The following is a 25,203-nucleotide window of genomic DNA, read 5'->3' as shown; positions in this document are numbered from 1 at the left end:
GCTTCGATACGTAGACATCTGGAAACGTAATTTCCTTGAAAGGAAGGGTCGCAGTTACATTCTTTTGAAGTGAATACGAGGTATACATAACAGTGCACAATGAATGTTATATCTTATCATGAAACATAGAAATGAGATGCGATATAGCGATTTAAGAAGCACTAGAAATCTATTGCATCGATACGTAGACATCTGCAAACGCTATTTCCTAGCAAGGAAGTGTCGCATTTACATTCATCTGAAGTGAATACGAGGTACACATGACACTTCGCAATGAATATTATATGCTAACATGAAACATAAAAATGGGATGCGATATCGCGTTTTAAGAAGCATTAGAACTCTACTGCATCGATACGTAGACATCTGCAAACGCAACGTCCTAGCAAGGAAGTGTCGCATTTACATTTATTTGAAGTATGTGCAAGGTATACATGACACTTCGCAATGAATATTATATCCTATCATGAAGCATAGATATGTGATGCGATATCGCGTTCTGAGAAGCATTAGAAATATATTGTATCGATATGTAGACATCTGCAAACTTTACTTTCTAGCAAGGAAGTGCCGCATTCACCTTCTTTTGAAGTGTATGCGAGGAATACGTGACACTTCGCAATGAATATTATATCTTATAATGACACATAGAAATGAGATGCTATATCGCGCTTTGAGAAGCATTAGAACTCTACTGCCACGATACGTAGACATCTGCAGGCGCTATTTCCTAGCGTGGAAGTGTCGCATTTGCATTCTTTTGAAGTGAGTACGAGGTATACATGACACTTCGCAATGAATATTATACCTTATCACGAAACATAGAAATGAGATGCGATATCGCGATTTAAGGAGCATTAAAACTCTATTGCTTCGATACGTAGACATCTGCAAACGCCATTTCCTAGCAAGGAAATGTTGCATTTACATTTCTTTGAAGTGAATACGAGGTATACATGACACTTCGCAATGAATATTATATCTCATCATGACACATAGAAATGAGATGCGATATCGCGTTTTAAGAAGCGTTAGATCCCTATTGCTACGTTACGTAGACATCTGCAAACTCTAATTCCTAGCAAGGAAGTGTCGCATTTACATTCTTTTGAAGTGAATACGAGGTTTACATGACACTTCGCAATGAATATTATATCTTATCATGATACAAAGAAATGAGATGCGACAACGCTATTTAAGGAGCATTAGAACTCTATTGCTTCGATACGTAGACATCTGCAAACGTTATTTCCTAGCAAGGAAGTGTCGCATTTATATTCTTTTGAAGTGAATGCGAGGTATACATAACACTCCACGATGAATATTATACCTTAACACGAAACATAGAAATGAGATGCAATATCGCGAATTAAGAAGCATTAGAACATTATTGCTTTGATACGTAGACTTCTGCAAACGCGATTTCCTAGCAACGAAGTGTCGCATTTACATTGTTTTGAAGTGAATACGAGGTATACATGACACTTCGCAATGAATATTATATCTTATCATGAAACATAGAAATGAGAAGTGAAGTCTCGTTCTAAGAAGCATTAGTACCCTATTGCTTCTATACGTAGACATCTGGAAACGCTATTTCCTAGCAAGGAAGAGTCGCATTTACATTCTTTTGAAGTGAATACGAGGTGTACATGACACTTCGCAATGAATATTATATCTTATCATGAAACATAGATATGAGAAGCGAAGTCTCGTTCTTAGAAGCATTAGTACCCTTTTGTTTCTATACGTAGACATCTGGAAACGCTATTTCCTAGCAAGGAAGTGTCGCATTTACATTCTTTTGAAGCGAATACGAGGTGTACATGACACTTCGCAATGAATATTATATCTTATCATGAAACATAGATATGAGATGCGAAGTCTCGTTCTTAGAAGCATTAGTACCCTTTTGTTTCTATATGTAGACATCTGGGAACGCTATTTCCCAGCAAGGAAGTGTCGCATTTACATTATTTTGAAGTGAATACGAGTTATACATGACACTTCGCAATGAATATTATATCTTATCATGGAACATGGAAGTGAGGTGCGGTATTGCGTTTTAAGAAGCATTAGAACTCTATTGCTACGATAAGTAGACATCTGCAGTCGCTATTTCCTAGCAAGGAAGTGTCGCATTTTCATTCTTTTGTAGAGAATACGAGGTTTACATGACACTTCGCAATGCATATTATATCATTATGAAACATAGAAGTGAGGTGCGGTATTGCGTTTTAAGAAGCATTAGAACTCTATTGCTACGATAAGTAGACATCTGCAAACGCTATTTCCTTGCAAGGACGTGTCGCATTTACTTTCTTTTGAAGTGAGTACGAGGTATACATGACACTTCGCAATGAATATTATATCTTATCATGAAATAAACAAATGAGATGCGATATCGCGACTTAAGGAGCATTAAAACTCTATTGCATGGATACGTGGACATCTGCAAACGCTATTTCCTAGCATGGAAGTGTCGCATTTTCATTCTTATGAAGAGAATACGAGGTTTACATTACACTTCGCAATGAATATTACATCATCATGAAACATAGAAGTGAGGTGCGGTATTGCGTTTTAAGAAGCACTTGAACTCTATTGCTACGATAAGTAGAGATCTGCAAAAGCTATTTACTAGCAAGGAAGTGTCGCATTTACATTCTTTTGAATTGAATACGAGGTATACATGATACTTCGCAATGAATATTATATCTTATCATGAAACAAACAAATGAGATGCGATATCGCGATTTAAGGAGCATTAAAACTGTATTGCTTCGATACGTGGACATCTGCAAACGCTATTTCCTAGCATGGAAGTGTCCTATCTACATTCTTTTGAAGTGAATACGAGGTATACATGACACTTCGCAATAAATATTATATCTCATCATGAAACATAGAACTAAGATGCGAAGTCTCGTTTTAAGAAGCATTAGAACCCCATTGTTTCTATATGTAGACACCTGGAAACGCTATTTCCTAGCAAGGAAGTGTCGCATTTACATTCTTTTGACGTGAATACGAGGTATACATGACACTTCGCAATGAATATTATATCTTATCATGAAACATAGAAATGAGAAGCGAAGTCTGGCTCTAAGAAGCATTAGTACCCTATTGTTTCTATACGTAGACATCTGGAATCGCTATTTCCTTGCAAGGAAGTGTCGCATTTACATTCTTTTGAAGAGAATACGAGGTTTACATGACACTTCGCACTGAATACTATATCATCATGAAGCATAGAAGTGAGGTGCGGTATTGCGTTTTAAGAAGCATTAGAACTCTACTGCTACGATAAGTAGACATCTGCCAACGCTATTTCTATGCAAGGAAGTGTCGCATTTTCATTCTTTTGAAGAGAATACGAGGTTTACATGACACTTCGCAATGGATATTATATCATCATGAAACATAGAAGTGAGGTGCTGTATTGCGTTTTAAGAAGCATTAGAACTCTATTGCTACGATAAGTAGACATCTGCAAACGCTATTTCCTTGCAAGGACGTGGCGCATTTATTTCCTTTTGAAGTGAATACGAGGTATACATGACACTTCGCAATGAATATTATATCTTATCATGAAACATAGAACTGAGATGCGAAGTCTCGTTTTAAGAAGCATTAGAACCCCATTGTTTCTATATGTAGACATCTGGAAACGCTATTTCCTAGCAAGGAAGTATCGCATTTACATTCTTTTGAAGTGAATACGAGGTATACATGACACTTCGCAATGTATATTATATCTTATCATGAAACATAGAAATGAGAAGTGAAGTCTCGTTCTAAGAAGCGTTAGTACCCTATTGTTTCTATACGTAGACATCTGGAAACGCTATTTCCTAGCAAGGAAGTATCGCATTTACATTCTTTTGAAGTGAATACGAGGTATACATGACACTTCGCAATGTATATTATATCTTATCATGAAACATAGAAATGAGAAGTGAAGTCTCGTTCTAAGAAGCATTAGTACCCTATTGTTTCTATACGTAGACATCTGGAAACGCTATTTCCTAGCAAGGAAGTGTCGCATTTACATTCTTTTGAAGCGAATACGAGGTGTACATGACACTTCGCAATGAATATTATATCTTATCATGAAACATAGATATGAGAAGCGAAGTCTCGTTCTTAGAAGCATTAGTACCCTTTTGTTTCTATATGTAGACATCTGGGAACGCTATTTCCCAGCAAGGAAGTGTCGCATTTACATTATTTTGAAGTGAATACGAGTTATACATGACACTTCGCAATGAATATTATATCTTATCATGGAACATGGAAGTGAGGTGCGGTATTGCGTTTTAAGAAGCATTAGAACACTATTGCTACGATAAGTAGACATCTGCAATCGCTATTTCCTAGCAAGGAAGTGTCGCATTTTCATTCTTTTGAAGAGAATACGAGGTTTACATGACACTTCGCACTGAATATTATATCATCATGAAACATAGAAGAGAAGTGCTGTATTGCGTTTTAAGAAGCATTAGAACTATATTGCTACGATAAGTAGACATCTGCAAAGCTATTTCCTTGCAAGGAAGTGTCGCATTTACATTCTTTTGAAGAGAATACGAGGTTTACATGACACTTCGCAATGCATATTATATCATTATGAAACATAGAAGTGAGGTGCGGTATTGCGTTTTAAGAAGCATTAGAACTCTATTGCTACGATAAGTAGACATCTGCAAACGCTTTTTCCTTGCAAGGACGTGTCGCATTTACTTTCTTTTGAAGTGAATACGAGGTATACATGACACTTCGCAATGAATATTATATCTTATCATGAAACAAACAAATGAGATGCGATATCGCGACTTAAGGAGCATTAAAACTCTATTGCATGGATACGTGGACATCTGCAAACGCTATTTCCTAGCATGGAAGTGTCGCATTTTCATTCTTATGAAGAGAATACGAGGTTTACATTACACTTCGCAATGAATATTACATCATCATGAAACATAGAAGTGAGGTGCGGTATTGCGTTTTAAGAAGCACTTGAACTCTATTGCTACGATAAGTAGAGATCTGCAAAAGCTATTTACTAGCAAGGAAGTGTCGCATTTACATTCTTTTGAATTGAATACGAGGTATACATGATACTTCGCAATGAATATTATATCTTATCATGAAACAAACAAATGAGATGCGATATCGCGATTTAAGGAGCATTAAAACTGTATTGCTTCGATACGTGGACATCTGCAAACGCTATTTCCTAGCATGGAAGTGTCCTATCTACATTCTTTTGAAGTGAATACGAGGTATACATGACACTTCGCAATAAATATTATATCTCATCATGAAACATAGAACTAAGATGCGAAGTCTCGTTTTAAGAAGCATTAGAACCCCATTGTTTCTATATGTAGACACCTGGAAACGCTATTTCCTAGCAAGGAAGTGTCGCATTTACATTCTTTTGACGTGAATACGAGGTATACATGACACTTCGCAATGAATATTATATCTTATCATGAAACATAGAAATGAGAAGCGAAGTCTGGCTCTAAGAAGCATTAGTACCCTATTGTTTCTATACGTAGACATCTGGAATCGCTATTTCCTTGGAAGGAAGTGTCGCATTTACATTCTTTTGAAGAGAATACGAGGTTTACATGACACTTCGCACTGAATACTATATCATCATGAAGCATAGAAGTGAGGTGCGGTATTGCGTTTTAAGAAGCATTAGAACTCTACTGCTACGATAAGTAGACATCTGCCAACGCTATTTCTATGCAAGGAAGTGTCGCATTTTCATTCTTTTGAAGAGAATACGAGGTTTACATGACACTTCGCACTGAATATTATATCATCATGAAACATAGAAGAGAAGTGCTGTATTGCGTTTTAAGAAGCATTAGAACTATATTGCTACGATAAGTAGACATCTGCAAAGCTATTTCCTTGCAAGGAAGTGTCGCATTTACATTCTTTTGAAGAGAATACGAGGTTTACATGACACTTCGCAATGCATATTATATCATTATGAAACATAGAAGTGAGGTGCGGTATTGCGTTTTAAGAAGCATTAGAACTCTATTGCTACGATAAGTAGACATCTGCAAACGCTTTTTCCTTGCAAGGACGTGTCGCATTTACTTTCTTTTGAAGTGAATACGAGGTATACATGACACTTCGCAATGAATATTATATCTTATCATGAAACAAACAAATGAGATGCGATATCGCGACTTAAGGAGCATTAAAACTCTATTGCATGGATACGTGGACATCTGCAAACGCTATTTCCTAGCATGGAAGTGTCGCATTTTCATTCTTATGAAGAGAATACGAGGTTTACATTACACTTCGCAATGAATATTACATCATCATGAAACATAGAAGTGAGGTGCGGTATTGCGTTTTAAGAAGCACTTGAACTCTATTGCTACGATAAGTAGAGATCTGCAAAAGCTATTTACTAGCAAGGAAGTGTCGCATTTACATTCTTTTGAATTGAATACGAGGTATACATGATACTTCGCAATGAATATTATATCTTATCATGAAACAAACAAATGAGATGCGATATCGCGATTTAAGGAGCATTAAAACTGTATTGCTTCGATACGTGGACATCTGCAAACGCTATTTCCTAGCATGGAAGTGTCCTATCTACATTCTTTTGAAGTGAATACGAGGTATACATGACACTTCGCAATAAATATTATATCTCATCATGAAACATAGAACTAAGATGCGAAGTCTCGTTTTAAGAAGCATTAGAACCCCATTGTTTCTATATGTAGACACCTGGAAACGCTATTTCCTAGCAAGGAAGTGTCGCATTTACATTCTTTTGACGTGAATACGAGGTATACATGACACTTCGCAATGAATATTATATCTTATCATGAAACATAGAAATGAGAAGCGAAGTCTGGCTCTAAGAGGCATTAGTACCCTATTGTTTCTATACGTAGACATCTGGAATCGCTATTTCCTTGCAAGGAAGTGTCGCATTTACATTCTTTTGAAGAGAATACGAGGTTTACATGACACTTCGCACTGAATACTATATCATCATGAAGCATAGAAGTGAGGTGCGGTATTGCGTTTTAAGAAGCATTAGAACTCTACTGCTACGATAAGTAGACATCTGCCAACGCTATTTCTATGCAAGGAAGTGTCGCATTTTCATTCTTTTGAAGAGAATACGAGGTTTACATGACACTTCGCAATGGATATTATATCATCATGAAACATAGAAGTGAGGTGCTGTATTGCGTTTTAAGAAGCATTAGAACTCTATTGCTACGATAAGTAGACATCTGCAAACGCTATTTCCTTGCAAGGACGTGGCGCATTTATTTCCTTTTGAAGTGAATACGAGGTATACATGACACTTCGCAATGAATATTATATCTTATCATGAAACATAGAACTGAGATGCGAAGTCTCGTTTTAAGAAGCATTAGAACCCCATTGTTTCTATATGTAGACATCTGGAAACGCTATTTCCTAGCAAGGAAGTATCGCATTTACATTCTTTTGAAGTGAATACGAGGTATACATGACACTTCGCAATGTATATTATATCTTATCATGAAACATAGAAATGAGAAGTGAAGTCTCGTTCTAAGAAGCGTTAGTACCCTATTGTTTCTATACGTAGACATCTGGAAACGCTATTTCCTAGCAAGGAAGTATCGCATTTACATTCTTTTGAAGTGAATACGAGGTATACATGACACTTCGCAATGTATATTATATCTTATCATGAAACATAGAAATGAGAAGTGAAGTCTCGTTCTAAGAAGCATTAGTACCCTATTGTTTCTATACGTAGACATCTGGAAACGCTATTTCCTAGCAAGGAAGTGTCGCATTTACATTCTTTTGAAGCGAATACGAGGTGTACATGACACTTCGCAATGAATATTATATCTTATCATGAAACATAGATATGAGAAGCGAAGTCTCGTTCTTAGAAGCATTAGTACCCTTTTGTTTCTATATGCAGACATCTGGGAACGCTATTTCCCAGCAAGGAAGTGTCGCATTTACATTATTTTGAAGTGAATACGAGTTATACATGACAATTCGCAATGAATATTATATCTTATCATGGAACATGGAAGTGAGGTGCGGTATTGCGTTTTAAGAAGCATTAGAACTCTATTGCTACGATAAGTAGACATCTGCAATCGCTATTTCCTAGCAAGGAAGTGTCGCATTTTCATTCTTTTGAAGAGAATACGAGGTTTACATGACACTTCGCACTGAATATTATATCATCATGAAACATAGAAGAGAAGTGCTGTATTGCGTTTTAAGAAGCATTAGAACTATATTGCTACGATAAGTAGACATCTGCAAAGCTATTTCCTTGCAAGGAAGTGTCGCATTTACATTCTTTTGAAGAGAATACGAGGTTTACATGACACTTCGCAATGCATATTATATCATTATGAAACATAGAAGTGAGGTGCGGTATTGCGTTTTAAGAAGCATTAGAACTCTATTGCTACGATAAGTAGACATCTGCAAACGCTTTTTCCTTGCAAGGACGTGTCGCATTTACTTTCTTTTGAAGTGAATACGAGGTATACATGACACTTCGCAATGAATATTATATCTTATCATGAAACAAACAAATGAGATGCGATATCGCGATTTAAGGAGCATTAAAACTGTATTGCTTCGATACGTGGACATCTGCAAACGCTATTTCCTAGCATGGAAGTGTCCTATCTACATTCTTTTGAAGTGAACACGAGGTATACATGACACTTCGCAATGAATATTATATCTCATCATGAAACATAGAACTAAGATGCGAAGTCTCGTTTTAAGAAGCATTAGAACCCCATTGTTTCTATATGTAGACACCTGGAAACGCTATTTCCTAGCAAGGAAGTGTCGCATTTACATTCTTTTGACGTGAATACGAGGTATACATGACACTTCGCAATGAATATTATATCTTATCATGAAACATAGAAATGAGAAGCGAAGTCTGGCTCTAAGAAGCATTAGTACCCTATTGTTTCTATACGTAGACATCTGGAATCGCTATTTCCTTGCAAGGAAGTGTCGCATTTACATTCTTTTGAAGAGAATACGAGGTTTACATGACACTTCGCAATGAATACTATATCATCATGAAGCATAGAAGTGAGGTGCGGTATTGCGTTTTAAGAAGCATTAGAACTCTATTGCTACGATAAGTAGACATCTGCAAACGCTATTTCTATGCAAGGAAGTGTCGCATTTTCATTCTTTTGAAGAGAATACGAGGTTTACATGACACTTCGCAATGAATATTATATCATCATGAAACATAGAAGTGAGGTGCGGTATTGCGTTTTAAGAAGCATTAGAACTCTATTGCTACGATAAGTAGACATCTGCAAACGCTATTTCCTTGCAAGGACGTGTCGCATTTACTTTCTTTTGAAGTGAATACGAGGTATACATGACACTTCGCAATGAATATTATATCTTATCATGAAACAAACAAATGAGATGCGATATCGCGAATTAAGGAGCATTAAAACTCTATTGCATGGATACGTGGACATCTGCAAACGCTATTTCCTAGCATGGAAGTGTCGCATTTTCATTCTTATGAAGAGAATACGAGGTTTACATTACACTTCGCAATGAATATTACATCATCATGAAACATAGAAGTGAGGTGCGGTATTGCGTTTTAAGAAGCACTTGAACTCTATTGCTACGATAAGTAGAGATCTGCAAAAGCTATTTACTAGCAAGGAAGTGTCGCATTTACATTCTTTTGAAGAGAATACGAGGATTACATGACACTTCGCAATGAATATTATAACATCATGAAACATAGAAATGGGATGCGGTATCGCGTTTTAAGAAGCGTTAGAACCATATTGCTACGATACGTAGACATCTGCAGACTCTATTTCCTAGCAAGGAAGTGTCGCATTTACATTCTTTTGAAGTGAATACGAGGTATACATGACACTTCGCAATGAATATTATATCTCATCATGACACATAGAAATGAGATGTTATATCGCATTTTATGAAGCGTTAGAATTCTACTGCTACGATACGTAGACATCTGCAAACTCTATTTCCTAGGAAGGACGTGTCGCATTTACATTCTTTTGAAGAGAATACGTGGTTTACATGACACTTCGCAATGAATACTATATCATCATGAAGCATAGAAGTGAGGTGCGGTATTGCGTTTTAAGAAGCATTAGAACTCTATTGCTACGATAAGTAGACATCTGCAAACGCTATTTCTATGCAAGGAAGTGTCGCATTTTCATTCTTTTGAAGAGAATACGAGGTTTACATGACACTTCGCAATGAATATTATATCATCATGAAACATAGAAGTGAGGTGCGGTATTGCGTTTTAAGAAGCATTAGAACTCTATTGCTACGATAAGTAGACATCTGCAAACGCTATTTCCTTGCAAGGACGTGTCGCATTTACTTTCTTTTGAAGTGAATACGAGGTATACATGACACTTCGCAATGAATATTATATCTTATCATGAAACAAACAAATGAGATGCGATATCGCGACTTAAGGAGCATTAAAACTCTATTGCATGGATACGTGGACATCTGCAAACGCTATTTCCTAGCATGGAAGTGTCGCATTTTCATTCTTATGAAGAGAATACGAGGTTTACATTACACTTCGCAATGAATATTACATCATCATGAAACATAGAAGTGAGGTGCGGTATTGCGTTTTAAGAAGCACTTGAACTCTATTGCTACGATAAGTAGAGATCTGCAAAAGCTATTTACTAGCAAGGAAGTGTCGCATTTACATTCTTTTGAAGAGAATACGAGGATTACATGACACTTCGCAATGAATATTATAACATCATGAAACATAGAAATGGGATGCGGTATCGCGTTTTAAGAAGCGTTAGAACCATATTGCTACGATACGTAGACATCTGCAGACTCTATTTCCTAGCAAGGAAGTGTCGCATTTACATTGTTTTGAAGATAACACGAGGAATACATGACACTTCGCACTGAATATGATATCTTATCATAAAACATTGTAGTTTGATGCGATATCGCGTTTTAAGAAGCATCAGAACTCTATTACTGCGGTACGTAGACATCTGCAAAGGCTATTTCCTAGCAAGGAAGTGTCGCATTTACATTCTTTTGAAGTGAATACGAGGTATATATGACACTTCGCAATGCATATTATATCTTATCATGAAATATAGAAATGAGAAGCGAAGTCTGGTTCTAAGAAGCATTAGTACCCTATTGTTTCTATACGTAGACATCTGGAAATGCTATTTCCTAGCAAGGAAGTGTCGCAATTACATTCTTTTGAAGTGAATACGAGGTATACATGACACTTCGCAATGAATATTATATCTCATCATGACACATAGAAATGAGATGTTATATCGCATTTTATGAAGCGTTAGAACTCTACTGCTACGATACGTAGACATCTGCAAACTCTATTTCCTAGGAAGGACGTGTCGCATTTACATTATTTTGAAGATAATACGAGGAATTCATGACACTTCGCACTGAATATGATATCTTATCATGACACATTGTAGTTTGATGCGATATCGCGTTTTAAGAAGCATTAGAACTCTATTACTGCGGTACGTAGACATCTGCAACGGCTATTTCCTACCAAGGAAGTGTCGCATTTACATTCTTTTGACGTGAATACGAGGTATACATGACACTTCGCAATGAATATTATATCTTATCATGAAACATAGAAATGAGAAGCGAAGTCTGGTTCTAAGAAGCATTAGTACCCTATTGTTTCTATACGTAGACATCTGCAAACGCTATTTCCTAGCATGGAAGTGTCCTATCTACATTCTTTTGAAGTGAATACGAGGTATACATGACACTTCGCAATGAATATTATATCTCATCATGAAACATAGAACTGAGATGCGAAGTCTCGTTTTAAGAAGCATTAGAACCCCATTGTTTCTATATGTAGACATCTGGAAACGCTATTTCCTAGCAAGGAAGTATCGCATTTACATTCTTTTGAAGTGAATACGAGGTATACATGACACTTCGCAATGTATATTATATCTTATCATGAAACATAGAAATGAGAAGTGAAGTCTCGTTCTAAGAAGCATTAGTACCCTATTGTTTCTATACGTAGACATCTGGAAACGCTATTTCCTAGCAAGGAAGTGTCGCATTTACATTCTTTTGAAGTGAGTACGAGGTGTACATGACACTTCGCAATGAATATTATATCTTATCATGAAACATAAATATGAGAAGCGAAGTCTCGTTCTTAGAAGCATTAGTACCCTTTTGTTTCTATATGTAGACATCTGGGAACGCTATTTCCCAGCAAGGAAGTGTCGCATTTACATTATTTTGAAGTGAATACGAGTTATACATGACACTTCGCAATGAATATTATATCTAATCATGGAACATAGAAGTGAGGTGCGGTATTGCGTTTTAGGAAGCATTAGAACTCTACTGCTACGATAAGTAGACATCTGCCAACGCTATTTCTATGCAAGGAAGTGTCGCATTTTCATTCTTTTGAAGAGAATACGAGGTTTACATGACACTTCGCAATGGATATTATATCATCATGAAACATAGAAGTGAGGTGCTGTATTGCGTTTTAAGAAGCATTAGAACTCTATTGCTACGATAAGTAGACATCTGCAAACGCTATTTCCTTGCAAGGACGTGGCGCATTTACTTCCGTTTGAAGTGAATACGAGGTATACATGACACTTCGCAATGAATATTATATCTTATCATGAAACATAGAACTGAGATGCGAAGTCTCGTTTTAAGAAGCATTAGAACCCCATTGTTTCTATATGTAGACATCTGGAAACGCTATTTCCTAGCAAGGAAGTATCGCATTTACATTCTTTTGAAGTGAATACGAGGTATACATGACACTTCGCAATGTATATTATATCTTATCATGAAACATAGAAATGAGAAGTGAAGTCTCGTTCTAAGAAGCGTTAGTACCCTATTGTTTCTATACGTCGACATCTGCAAACTCTATTTCCTAGAAAGGAAGTGTCGCATTTACATTATTTTGAAGATAATACGAGGATTACATGACACTTCGCACTGAATATGATATCTTATCATGAAACATTGTAGAGTGATGCGATATCGCGTTTTAAGAAGCGATAGAACTCTATTACTGTGGTACGTAGACATCTGCAAAGGCTATTTCCTAGCAAGGAAGTGTCGCATTCACATTCTTTTGACGTGAATACGAGGTATACATGACACTTCGCAATGAATATTATATCTTATCATGAAACAAACAAATGAGATGCGATATCGCGATTTAAGGAGCATTAAAACTGTATTGCTTCGATACGTGGACATCTGCAAACGCTATTTCCTAGCATGGAAGTGTCCTATCTACATTCTTTTGAAGTGAATACGAGTTATACATGACACTTCGCAATGAATATTATATCTCATCATGACACATAGAAATGATATGCGATATCGCGTTTTAGGATGCGTTAGAACCCTATTGCTACGATACGTTGAAATCTGCAAACTCTATTTCCTAGCAAGGAATTGTCGCATTTTCATTCTTTTGAAGAGAATACTAGGTTTACATGACACTTCGCAATGAATATTATATCATCATGAAACATAGAAGTGAGGTGCGGTATTGCATTTTAAGAAGCATTGGAACTCTATTGCTACGATAAGTAGACATCTGGAAACGCTATTTCCTTGCAAGGACGTGTCGCATTTACATTCTTTTGAAGTGAACACGAGGTATACATGACACTTCGCAATGAATATTATATCTTATCATGAAACATAGAAATGAGAAGCGAAGTCTCGTTCTAAGAAGCATTAGTACCCTATTGTTTCTATACGTAGACATCTGCAAACGCTATTTCCCTGCAAGGAAGTGTCGCATTTACATTCTTTTGAAGCGAATACGAGGTATACATGACACTTCGCAATGAATATTATATCTTGTCATGAGACATAGAGATGAGATGCGATATGGCGTTTTAAGATGCATTAGAACTCTATAGCTACGATACGTAGACATCTGCAAACGCTATTTCCTAGGAAGGAAGTGTCGAATTTACATTCGTTTGAAGTGAATACGAGGTATACATGACACATCGCAATGAATATTATATCTCATCGTGAAACATAAAACTGAGATGCGAAGTCTCGTTTTAAGAAGCATTAGAACCCTATTGTTTCTATACGTAGACATCTGGAAACGCTATTTCCTAGCAAGGAAGTGTCGCATTTACATTCATTTGAAGTGTAGTCGAGGAGTACACAACACTTCGCAATGAATATTATATCTTATCATGAAACATAGAAATGAGATGCGACGTCGCGTTTTAAGAAGCACTAGAACTCGATTGCTTCTATACTTAGACATCTGGAAACGTAATTTCCCAGAAAGGAAGTGTCGCATTAACATTCATTTGAGGTGTAGACGAGGAGCACATAACACTTCGCAATGAATATTATATCTTATCATGTTAACATAGAAATGAGCAGCGATATCGCGTTTTGAGAAGCATTAGAACTCTATTGCTTCGATACGTTGACATCTGCAAACGCTACTTCCTAGGAAGGTAGTGTCTAATTTACATTCTTTTGAAGTGAATACGAGGTATACATGACGCTCTTAATGAATATTATATCTTATCATAAAACATAGAAATGAGGAGCGATATCGCGGTATAAGAATCGTCAGAACTATATTGCTTCGATACGTAGACATCTGCAAACGCTACTTCCTAGCAAGGAAGTGTCGTATTTATATTCCTTTGATGTCAATTCGAGGAATACACGACACATCATAATGAATATTATACCTTATCATAAAACATAGAAATGAGGAGCGATATCTCGTTTTAAGAAGCATTAGAAATCTATTGCTTCGACACGTAGACATCTGCCATCGCTATTCCCTAGGAAGGAGCTGTCGCATTTACATTCTTTTGATGTGAATACGAGGTGTACATGACACTCCGCAATGAATATTATATCTTATCATAAAACATAGAAATGAGATGCGATATCGCGTTTTAAGTAGCATTAGAACTCTATTGCTACGATACATAGACATCTGCAGACGCTATTTCGTAACAAGGAAGTGTCGCATTTACATTCTTTTGAAGTGAATGCGAGGTATACATAACACTCCACAATGAATATTATATCTTATCATGAAACATAGAAATGAGATGCGATATGGCGATTTAAAAAGCATTAGAACTCTATTGCTTCGATACGTAAACACCTGCAAACGCTACATCCTAGCAACGAAGGGTCGCATTTACATTCTTTTGAAGTGAATACGAGGTATACATAATACTCCACAATGAATGTTATATATCATCATGAAACATAGAAATGAGATGCGATTCCGCGTTTTGAGAAGCATTAGAACCCTAATGCTACGATACGTAGACATCTACAAACGTTATTTTCTAGGAAGGAAGAGTCGCATTTACATTCTTTTTAAGTGAATACGGGGTGTACATAACACTGCACAATGAATATTATATCTTATCATTAAGCATAGGAATGTGAAGCGATATCGCGATTTAAGAAGCACTAGAACTCAATTGCTTCGATACGTAGACATTTGCAAACGCTATTTCCTAGCAAGGAAGTGTCGCATTTACATTCATTTGAAGTGTAGATCAGATATACGTAACACAGTACAATGAATATTACATCTTATCATGAAACGTGGAAGTGAGATGCGATATCGCGATTTTAGAAGCATTAGAACTCTATTGTTTCGATACATAGATATCTGCAAGCTCTATTTCCAGGCAAGGAAGTGTCGCAATTACATCCTTTTGAAGTGAATACGATGTATACGTGACACTTCGCAATGAATATTGTATCTTATCATGAAACATAGAAATGAGATGCGATATCGCGTTTTAAGAAGCATTAGAACTCTAGTGCTACGATACGTAGACATCTGCAGACGCTATTTCCTAGCAAGGAAGTGTCGTATTTACATTCTTTTGAAGTGAAAACGTGGTATACATGATAATCCGCAATGAATAATATACCTTATCATAAAACATAGAAATGAGATGCGATATGGCGATTTAAGAAGCAGTAGATCCCTATTGCTTCGATACGGAGACATGTGCCAACGCCATTTCCTAACAAGGAAGTGTCGCATTTACGTTCATTTGAAGTGTATGCGAGGTATACTAGGCACTTCGCAATGAATCTTATTTCTTATCTTGAAACATAGTAATGAGATGCGATATCGCGTTTTGAGAAGCGTTGGAACTCTACTGCTACGATACGTAGACATCTGCAGACGCTATTTCCTAGCAAGGAAGTGTCGCATTTACATTCTTTTGAAGTGAGTACGAAGTATACATAACACTCCACAATGAATATTATATCTTATCGTGAAATATAGAAATGAGATGCGATATCGCGTTTTGAGAAGCATTAGTACTCTACTGTTACGATTCGTAGATATCGGCAAACGCTATTTCCTAGCAAGGAAGTGTCGCACTTACATCCTTTTGAAGTGAACACGAGGTATATATTACACTCCACAACGAATATTACATCTTATCAAGAAACATAGAAATGTGATGCGATATGGCGATTTAAGCAGCATTAGAACACTAATCCTACGATACGTAGACATCTGCAAACGCTATTTCCTAGCAAGGGAGTGTCGCATTTACAATCTTTTGAAGTGAATACGAGGTTATGATAACACTCCACAATGAATATTGTATCTTATCATGAAACATACAAATGAGATGCGATATCGCGTTTTTAGAAGAAATAGAAATCTATTTCTACGATACGTAGACATCTGCAGACGCTATTTCCTAGCAAGGAAGTGTCGCATTTACATTCTTTTGAAGTGTAGACGAGATATACATATCAATGCACAATGAATATTATATCTTGTCACGAAACATACAAATGTGATGCGATATCGCGATTTAAGAAGCATTAGAACTCTAATGCTACCATACGTAGACACCTGCAGACGCAATTTCCTAGCAAAGAAGTGTTCATTTACATTCTTATGAAGTGTATGCGAGGTGTACATGCCACTTCGCATTGAATATTATATCTTATCATGAAACATAGAAATGAGTTGGGATATCTCGTTTTAAGAAGCATTGGAACTCTATTGCTACGATACGTAGGCATCTGCAGACGCTATTTCCTAGGAAGGAAGTGTCGCATTTACATTCTTTTGAAGTGTATGCGAGGTATACATGACACTTCGCAATGAATATTATATCTTAGCATGAAGCATATAAATGGGGAGCGATTTCGCGTTTTAAGAAGCATTAGAACTATATGCTACGATACGTAGATATCTGCTGACCCTATTTCCTAGCAAGGAAGTGTCGCATTGACATTCTTTTGAAGTGAACACGAAGTATACATAACACTTCACAGAGAATATTATATCTTATCATGAAATATAGAAATGAGATGCGATATCGCGTTTTGAGAAGAATTAGTACTCTACTTTTACGATTCGTAGACATCGGCAAACGCTATTTCCTAGCAAGGAAGTGCCGCATTTACATCCTTTTGAAGTGAATACGAGGTATATATAACACTCCACAACGAATATTACATCTTATCATGAAACATAGATATGAGATGCGATATGGCGATTTAAGAAGCATTAGAACACTAATCCTACGATACGTAGACATCTGCAAACGCTATTTCCCATCAAGGATGTGTCGCATTTACATTCATTTGAAGTGTATGCGAGGTATACAAGACACTTCGCAATGAATATTATATCTTATCATGAAACATAGAAATGAGATGCGATATCGCGATTTAAGAAGCATTAAAAATCTCTTGCTTCGATACGTAGACACCTGCAAACGCTACGTCCTACAATGGAAGTGTCGCATTTACGTTCTTTTGAAGTGAATGCGAGGTTATGATAACACCCCACAATGAATATTATATCTTATCATGAAACATAGAAATGGGATGCGATATGGCGATTTAAGAAGCAGTAGATCCCTATTGCTTCGATACGGAGACGTGTGCCAACGCCATTTCCTAACAAGGAAGTGTCGCATTTACGTTCATTTGAAGTGTATGCGAGGTATACTAGACACTTCGCAATGAATATTATTTCTTATCATGAAGCATAGAAATGAGATGCGATATCGCGTTTTGAGAAGCATTAGAACTCTATTGCTACGATACGTAGACATCTGCAGACGCTATTTCCTAGCAAGGAAGTGTCGCATTTACATTCTTTTGAAGTGTATGCGAGGTATACATGACACTTCGCAATGAATATTATATCTTAGCATGAAGCATATAAATGGGGAGCGATTTCGCGTTTTAAGAAGCATTAGAACTCCATTGCTTCGTTACGTAGACAACTGCCACCGCTATTTCCTAGCAAGGAAGTGTCGCATTTACATTCATTTGAAGTGAATACAAGGTATGCATAACACTCCACAATGAACATTATATCTTATCATGAAACGTAGAATTGAGATGCGATATCGCGTTCTAAGAAGAATTAGAAACCTATTGCTACGATACGTAGATATCTGCTGACGCTATTTCCTAGCAAGGAAGTGTCGCATTTACATTCTTTTGAAGTGAATGCGAGGTTATGATAACACCCCACAATGAATATTATATCTTATCATGAAACATAGAAATGAGATGCGATATGGCGTTTTTAGAAGCATTAGATCTTTATTGCTTCCATACGAAGACATCTGCAAACCCTATTTCCTAGCAAGGGAGTGACGCATTTACATTCATTTGAAGTGAATACGAGGTATACATAGCATTACACAATGAATATCATATCTTATCATGAAACATAGAAATGAGATGCGATATCGCGATTTAAGCAGCATTAGAACTCTATTGCTTCGATACCTAGACATCTGCAAACACTACTTCCTAGCAAGGAAGTGTCGCATTTACATTCTCTTGAAGTGAATACGAGGTATACATGACACTTCGCAATGAATGTTATGTCTTATAATGAAACATAGAAATGAGATGCTATATCGCGTTTTAAGAAGAATTAGAACTCTATTTCTACGATACGTACCTCTGCAAACGCTATTTCCTAGCAAGGAAGTGTCGCAATTACATTCTTTTGAAGTGCATGCGAGGTATGCAAGACACTTCGCAATGAATATTATATCTTATCATGAAACATAAAAATGGGATGCGATATCCCGATTTAAGAAGCATTAGGACATTGTTGCTTCGATACCTAGACATCTGCAAACGCTATTTCCTAGCAAGGAAGTGTCGCATTTACATTCTCTTGAAGTGAATACGAGGTATACATTACATTCCGCAATGAATATTATATCTTATCATGAAACATAGAAATGGGATGCGATATCGCGTTTTATGAAGCATTAGAACCCTATTGCTTCGATACGTAGACATCTGCTAACGCTATTTCCTAGCAAGGAAGTGTCGCATTTACATTCATTTGATGTGTATGCGAGGAACACATGACACTTCGCAATGAATATTATATCTTATCATGAAACATAGAAATGAGATACGATATCGCGATTTTAGAAGCATTAGAAATCTATTGCTTCGACACGTGGACATCTGCAAACGCTATTTCTTAGCAAGGAAGTGTCGCAATTACATTCTTTTGAAGTGAATACGAGGTATACATGACACTTCGCAATGAATATTATATCTTATCATGAAATATAGAAGTGAGATGCGAAATCGCGTTTTAAGATGCATTAGAAATCTATGGCCTCGATGCGGAGAGATCTGCAAACGCTATTTCCTAGCATGCAAGTGTCGCATTTACATTCCTTTGAAGTGAATATGAGGAATACATGACACTTCGCAATGAATATTATATCTTGTCATGAAACATAGAAATGAGATGCAGTATCCCATTTTAAGAAGCATTAGAACTCTATTGCATCGATACGTAGACATCTGCAAACGCTACTTCCTAGCAAAGAAGTGTCGGATTTACATTCGTTTGAAGTGTATGCGAGGTATAAGTGACTATTCGCTATGAATATTATATCTTATCATGAAACATAGAAATGAGATGCGATATCGGGTTTTAAGAAGCATTAGAAATCTATTGCCTCGATACGTAGACATCTGCAAACGTTATATCCTAGCAAGGTAGAGTCGCATTTACATTCATTTGAAGTGAATACGAGGTATACATGACACTTCGCAATCAATATTATATCTTGTCATGAAACATAGAAATGAAATGCGATATCCCGTTTTAAGAAGCATTGGAACTCTATTGCTTCGATACGTAGACATCTGCAAACACTATTTCCTATAGAAAGGATGTGTCGCAATTTATATTCATTTGAAGTGTATGCGAGGTATAAGTGACACTTCGCAAGTAATATCATATCTTATGATGAAACATAGAAATGAGTTTCAATATCGCGTTTTAAGCAGCATTACAACTATATTGTTTCGGTACGTAGACATCTGCAAACGCTATTTCCTAGCAAGGAAATGTCGCATTTACATTCATTTGAAGTGTATGCGAGGTATACATGACACTTCGCAATGAATATTATATCTTATCATGAAACATAGAAATGAGATGCGATATCGCGTTTTAAGAAGCATTAGAACTCCAATGCCATGATACGTAGACATCTGCAAAAGCTATTTCATAGCATGGAAGTGTCGCATTTACATTCTTTTGAAGTGATTACGAGGTATACATGACACTCCGCAATGAATAATATATCTTATTATGAAACATAGAAGTGAGACGCGATATCGCGTTTTAAGAAAAATTAGAACTCTATTGCTTCGTAACGTAGACATCTGCAAACGCTATTTCGTAGCAAGGATGTGGCGCATTTACATTCTTTTGAAGTGAATACGAGGTATTCATGATACTTCGCAATGAATATTATATCCTATCATGAAACATAGAAATGAGATGCGAAATCGCGTTTTAAGTAGAATTAGAACTCTATTGCTACGATACGTAGACATCTGCAAGCGCTACTTCCTAGTAAGAAAGTGCCGCATTTACAAGCTTTTGAAGTGTATCCGAGGTATACATGACTCTTCGTTAGTGAATATTATATCTTATCATGAGACATAGAAATGAGATGCGATAACGCGTTTTAAGAAGCTTTAGAAATCTATTGCATCGATACGTAGACATCTGCAAACGCCATTTCCTAGCAAGGAAGTGTCGCATTTACATTCATTTGAAGTGAATACGAGGTATACATGACACTTCCCAATGATTATTATATCTTATCATGAAACATAGAAATGAGAAGCGATATTTGGTTTAAGAAGCATTAGAACGCTATTGCTTCGATACGTAGACATCTGCCAACGCCGTTTCCTAGCAAGCAAGCGTCGCATTGACATTCATTTGAAGAGCATGCGAGGTATACGTGACACTTCGCAATGAATATTATATCTTATCATGAAAGATGGAAATTAGATGCGATATCTCGTTCTAAGAAGCATTAGAACTCCTTTTCATTGTTACGTAGACATCTGGTAACGCTATATCCTAGCAAGGAATTGGGGCATTTACATTCTTTTGAAGTGTAGACGAGCTATACATAACACTTCGGAATGAATATTATATCTTATCATGAAACACAGAAATTAGATGCGATATGACGTTCTGAGAAGCATTATAACTATATCGCTTCGATTGGTAAACGTCTGAAACGCTATTTCCTAGCAAGGAAGTGTGGAATTTACATTCCTTAGAAGTGTAGACTGGATAAACATAACACTTCACAATAAATATTATATCTTATCGTGAAACATACATGAGATGCGATATAGCGTTTCAAGAAGCATTAGAACCCAATTGCTTCTATACGTAGAGATCTGGAATCGTTGTTTCCTAGCATGGAAGTGCGGCATTTACATTCTATTGAAGTGGGAACGAGATATACATAACAACTCGCAATGAATATTATATCTTATCATGCAACAGAGAAATGAGGTGAGCTATCGCGTTCAAGAAGCATTAGAACTCTATTGCTTCGATAGGTAGACACCAAGAAATGCATTTCCTATCAAGGAAGTGTGGCATTTACATTTTATTGAAGTGCAGACGATGTATACTTAACACTTCGCAATGAATCTTATACCTTATCATGAAGCATAGAACTGAGATGCGATATCGAATTTTAAGAAGATTTAGAACTCTATTGCTTCGATACGCATACATCTGGGAACACTATTTCATGGCACAGATGTGCCGCATTTACATTCTTTTGATATGTAGACGTGGTATACATAGCTCTACGCAATGAATATTATATCTTATCATGAAACGTAGAAATGAAATGCGATATCGCGTTTTATGAAGCATTAGAATTCTTTTGTTTCGATACGTAGACATGTGGAAATGCTGTTTCCTAGCAAGGAAGTGTCGCATTTACATTCTTTTGAAGTATGGACGAGGTATACATAACACTTCGCAATGAATATTTTATCTTATCATGAGACACACAAATGAGACGCGATATCGGGTTTTAAGAAGCATTACAACATTATTGCTTAGATACATAGACATCTGGAAACGCAATTCATGGCAAGGATGTGTGGCACTTACGTTCTCTTGAAGTGTAGACGAGGTATACGTAACACTTCGTAATGAATATTATATCTTATCATGAAATATAGAAATGATTTGCGGCATCGCGTTTTACGAATCATTAGAACTCTATTGCTTCGATACGTAGACATCTGCGAACGCATTTCCTAGCAATGAAGTGTGGCATTTACATTCTTTTGAAGTGTCACGTCCTGAAGTCGCGAAAGCGCTCGTCACGTGGACCCTTATCGTAGTCGGTCCCGAAATCGATGCGAATTGCGCGGAGTTGGGTTCGTCGGTGGACAAGACTCGATTTACCGGGTACAAAGACGTGCAACTTACCTTTCGATGCTCTAGGTGTCGTAGCTCTCCTCATCCTCGTAGCGTGGTGTGGAATCCTCCCTCGCGTATGTGTGGCGTCGCCTCCCCGTTCCGTGGCGGCGAGCATGCGGGTTGCCAGCGTGTAGGGGATCCGGATGCTGGAGGAGATGCAGATGCTGATCTGTGGCCGTCGAGGTTAGCGGGCGGCGTCTGAGGGTGGCTGGCGGTACGCCTGACGTCACACCACCCCCCCTTGGAGAAAGAATCTCGGCAATGCCGAGATCTGTTGTCTGTTCTGGAGGCCTCGGAATGGTGGAACATCTCGCCTGGCTCATCCTGTCAAGATCGTTTGGCTGCTAGACTACGGTTGTGAGTATCATCGGTACTGGAGGAACTAGTATCACTTTCACGTTTAGCGTTCGTTTCGAATTCACTATGTTCTCTATCTCTCAGTTCAGTGCTTTTCATTTCTCTCTCACTCATACCCGCGGTATACATACTGTGCATTCTCTTACATAATTTGATTTTTTTGGTATGGACGAATTTGTGTCGGCCTTTTACATTTAATTTTACATTACTATTGCTTATAATTTCAAGGATTCTATATGGTCCGGAATATTGCGATTGAAATTTGTGTTTATTTGGTTCTTTGATAAGGTAAACCCACTGGGCCACCTCGAAATTTTTAACATTTAGGTTTCGATCGTAGTAATATTTTGACCTACGCTTCGCGTTATCTAGATTGGCTCTGGCTAATTCTTGCGATTTAGAAATTCTTTCATGTAGTTCTATGAGGTAGTCGCTATACGTCTCGTTCTTGGAATTATCTTGCAAAGGAGTGGCGGACGGTGTCCTCGCTATTCTACCGAACATTAATTCGTGTGGCGTATATAGCGTTCCCTCGTGTACGCTGGTATTGTACGACAACATTGCATACGGCAACCACTTTTCCCAATTGTTACTCGACTCGATATAATGTTTCAAATACTCGGCCAAGACTTGGTGGGATCTCTCAACAGACCCGTTCGTTTGCGGATGGAATGCGGTAGACTTATACTGTTTGATACGAAACTTGATGGCAATAGCTTTGATTAAACTGTTTATAAAATTTGAGCCCTGATCAGTGAGAATGCCTTTCGGGCATCCGAATTTGCAGATAAACTCCCTTATTAGTACGTCGGCAATGTCGACTGCGGTCGTTGATTTTAAAGGAACGGCGATGGAGTATTTGGTAAGGAGGTCCTGCATGGTTAATATATTAGTGAAACCTTCGGGTGTTTCGGGAAGAGGACCCATCACATCCATAGAAATTTTATCAAAAGCCCTGCCAGGGGTGTCTGTTAAGGTAAGAGGTTGCCTGGTTTTGATCCTGACTAATTTTTCAGTCTGGCAACTCTTACACTTGCCAATGTACTCCTGAATCTGATTCTTCATATTAGGCCAAAAATACTGTTGCCTAATGCGGGAGTAGGTTTTATTGACCCCCTTGTGACCTCCGACAGGCGAGTCGTGGTTTTCTTTGATAATTTTCAATCGATCTTCGATTGAAGGTGTTCGGATCAGTCCCTGGCAGACTGTGATGTGAACGTCTGTTTCATCGAGTAAATCTTGGAGTATTTTCTGGATTCTGGACCAGGAGATGGAGTCGATGGATGTTTGCGCTATGCTGGAGGAAGATAGTTGGAGTTCGCTCACTACATCGTAAAGTGAACGGAAGGTTTCGATGGCTATTTGAAAGTCGACTGTTCGACTAGGATGTTCGAGGATTGGTAGTTGAATTTGAAATTCCTGTTCGATTTTCACGACTTTAGCTTTGGAAAGTGTGAGGTTTTTATGAGGAATAAATTTTCCGGCTCTCTCGAGATCCTTGGCACCCGTATCGTATGGGTGCCCTGATTGTGTAACGAACACGACCAGGTTGTCTCGTCTCGTTGAAATTGAGTCTCGGCTGATTTGAAATAATGGCTCGCGCCTGACATGCTCCTATGGCGCAGGAATGTAGGTAATTGGACTGTCGTCGGTAGAGAAGGGATTACTCGAAGTTGGTAAGTTAGTTTTCGACGTTACCGGAGAAGGAGGTGGCGCTGGAGTGGAGTATTTCTTACGAATTTGAGGAGGAACGTCAAAGATGTCGTCCTCGGAGTCATGGCTATGGGAGAGCGGGAAAATTTGAACCGGGTTTCGCGACAGTGCGTCCGCATTAAGCTTAGTTTTTCCGCTCTTATAAATCATCTCGTAATCGAATTCGGCGAGTTTAAGTCTCCAACGCACGAGCCTGCTGA

This window comes from Xylocopa sonorina, unplaced genomic scaffold (assembly GCF_050948175.1).
Source record: "Xylocopa sonorina isolate GNS202 unplaced genomic scaffold, iyXylSono1_principal scaffold0056, whole genome shotgun sequence".
NCBI lineage: Eukaryota > Metazoa > Arthropoda > Insecta > Hymenoptera > Apidae > Xylocopa > Xylocopa sonorina.
This window is presented reverse-complemented; position numbering follows the sequence as displayed.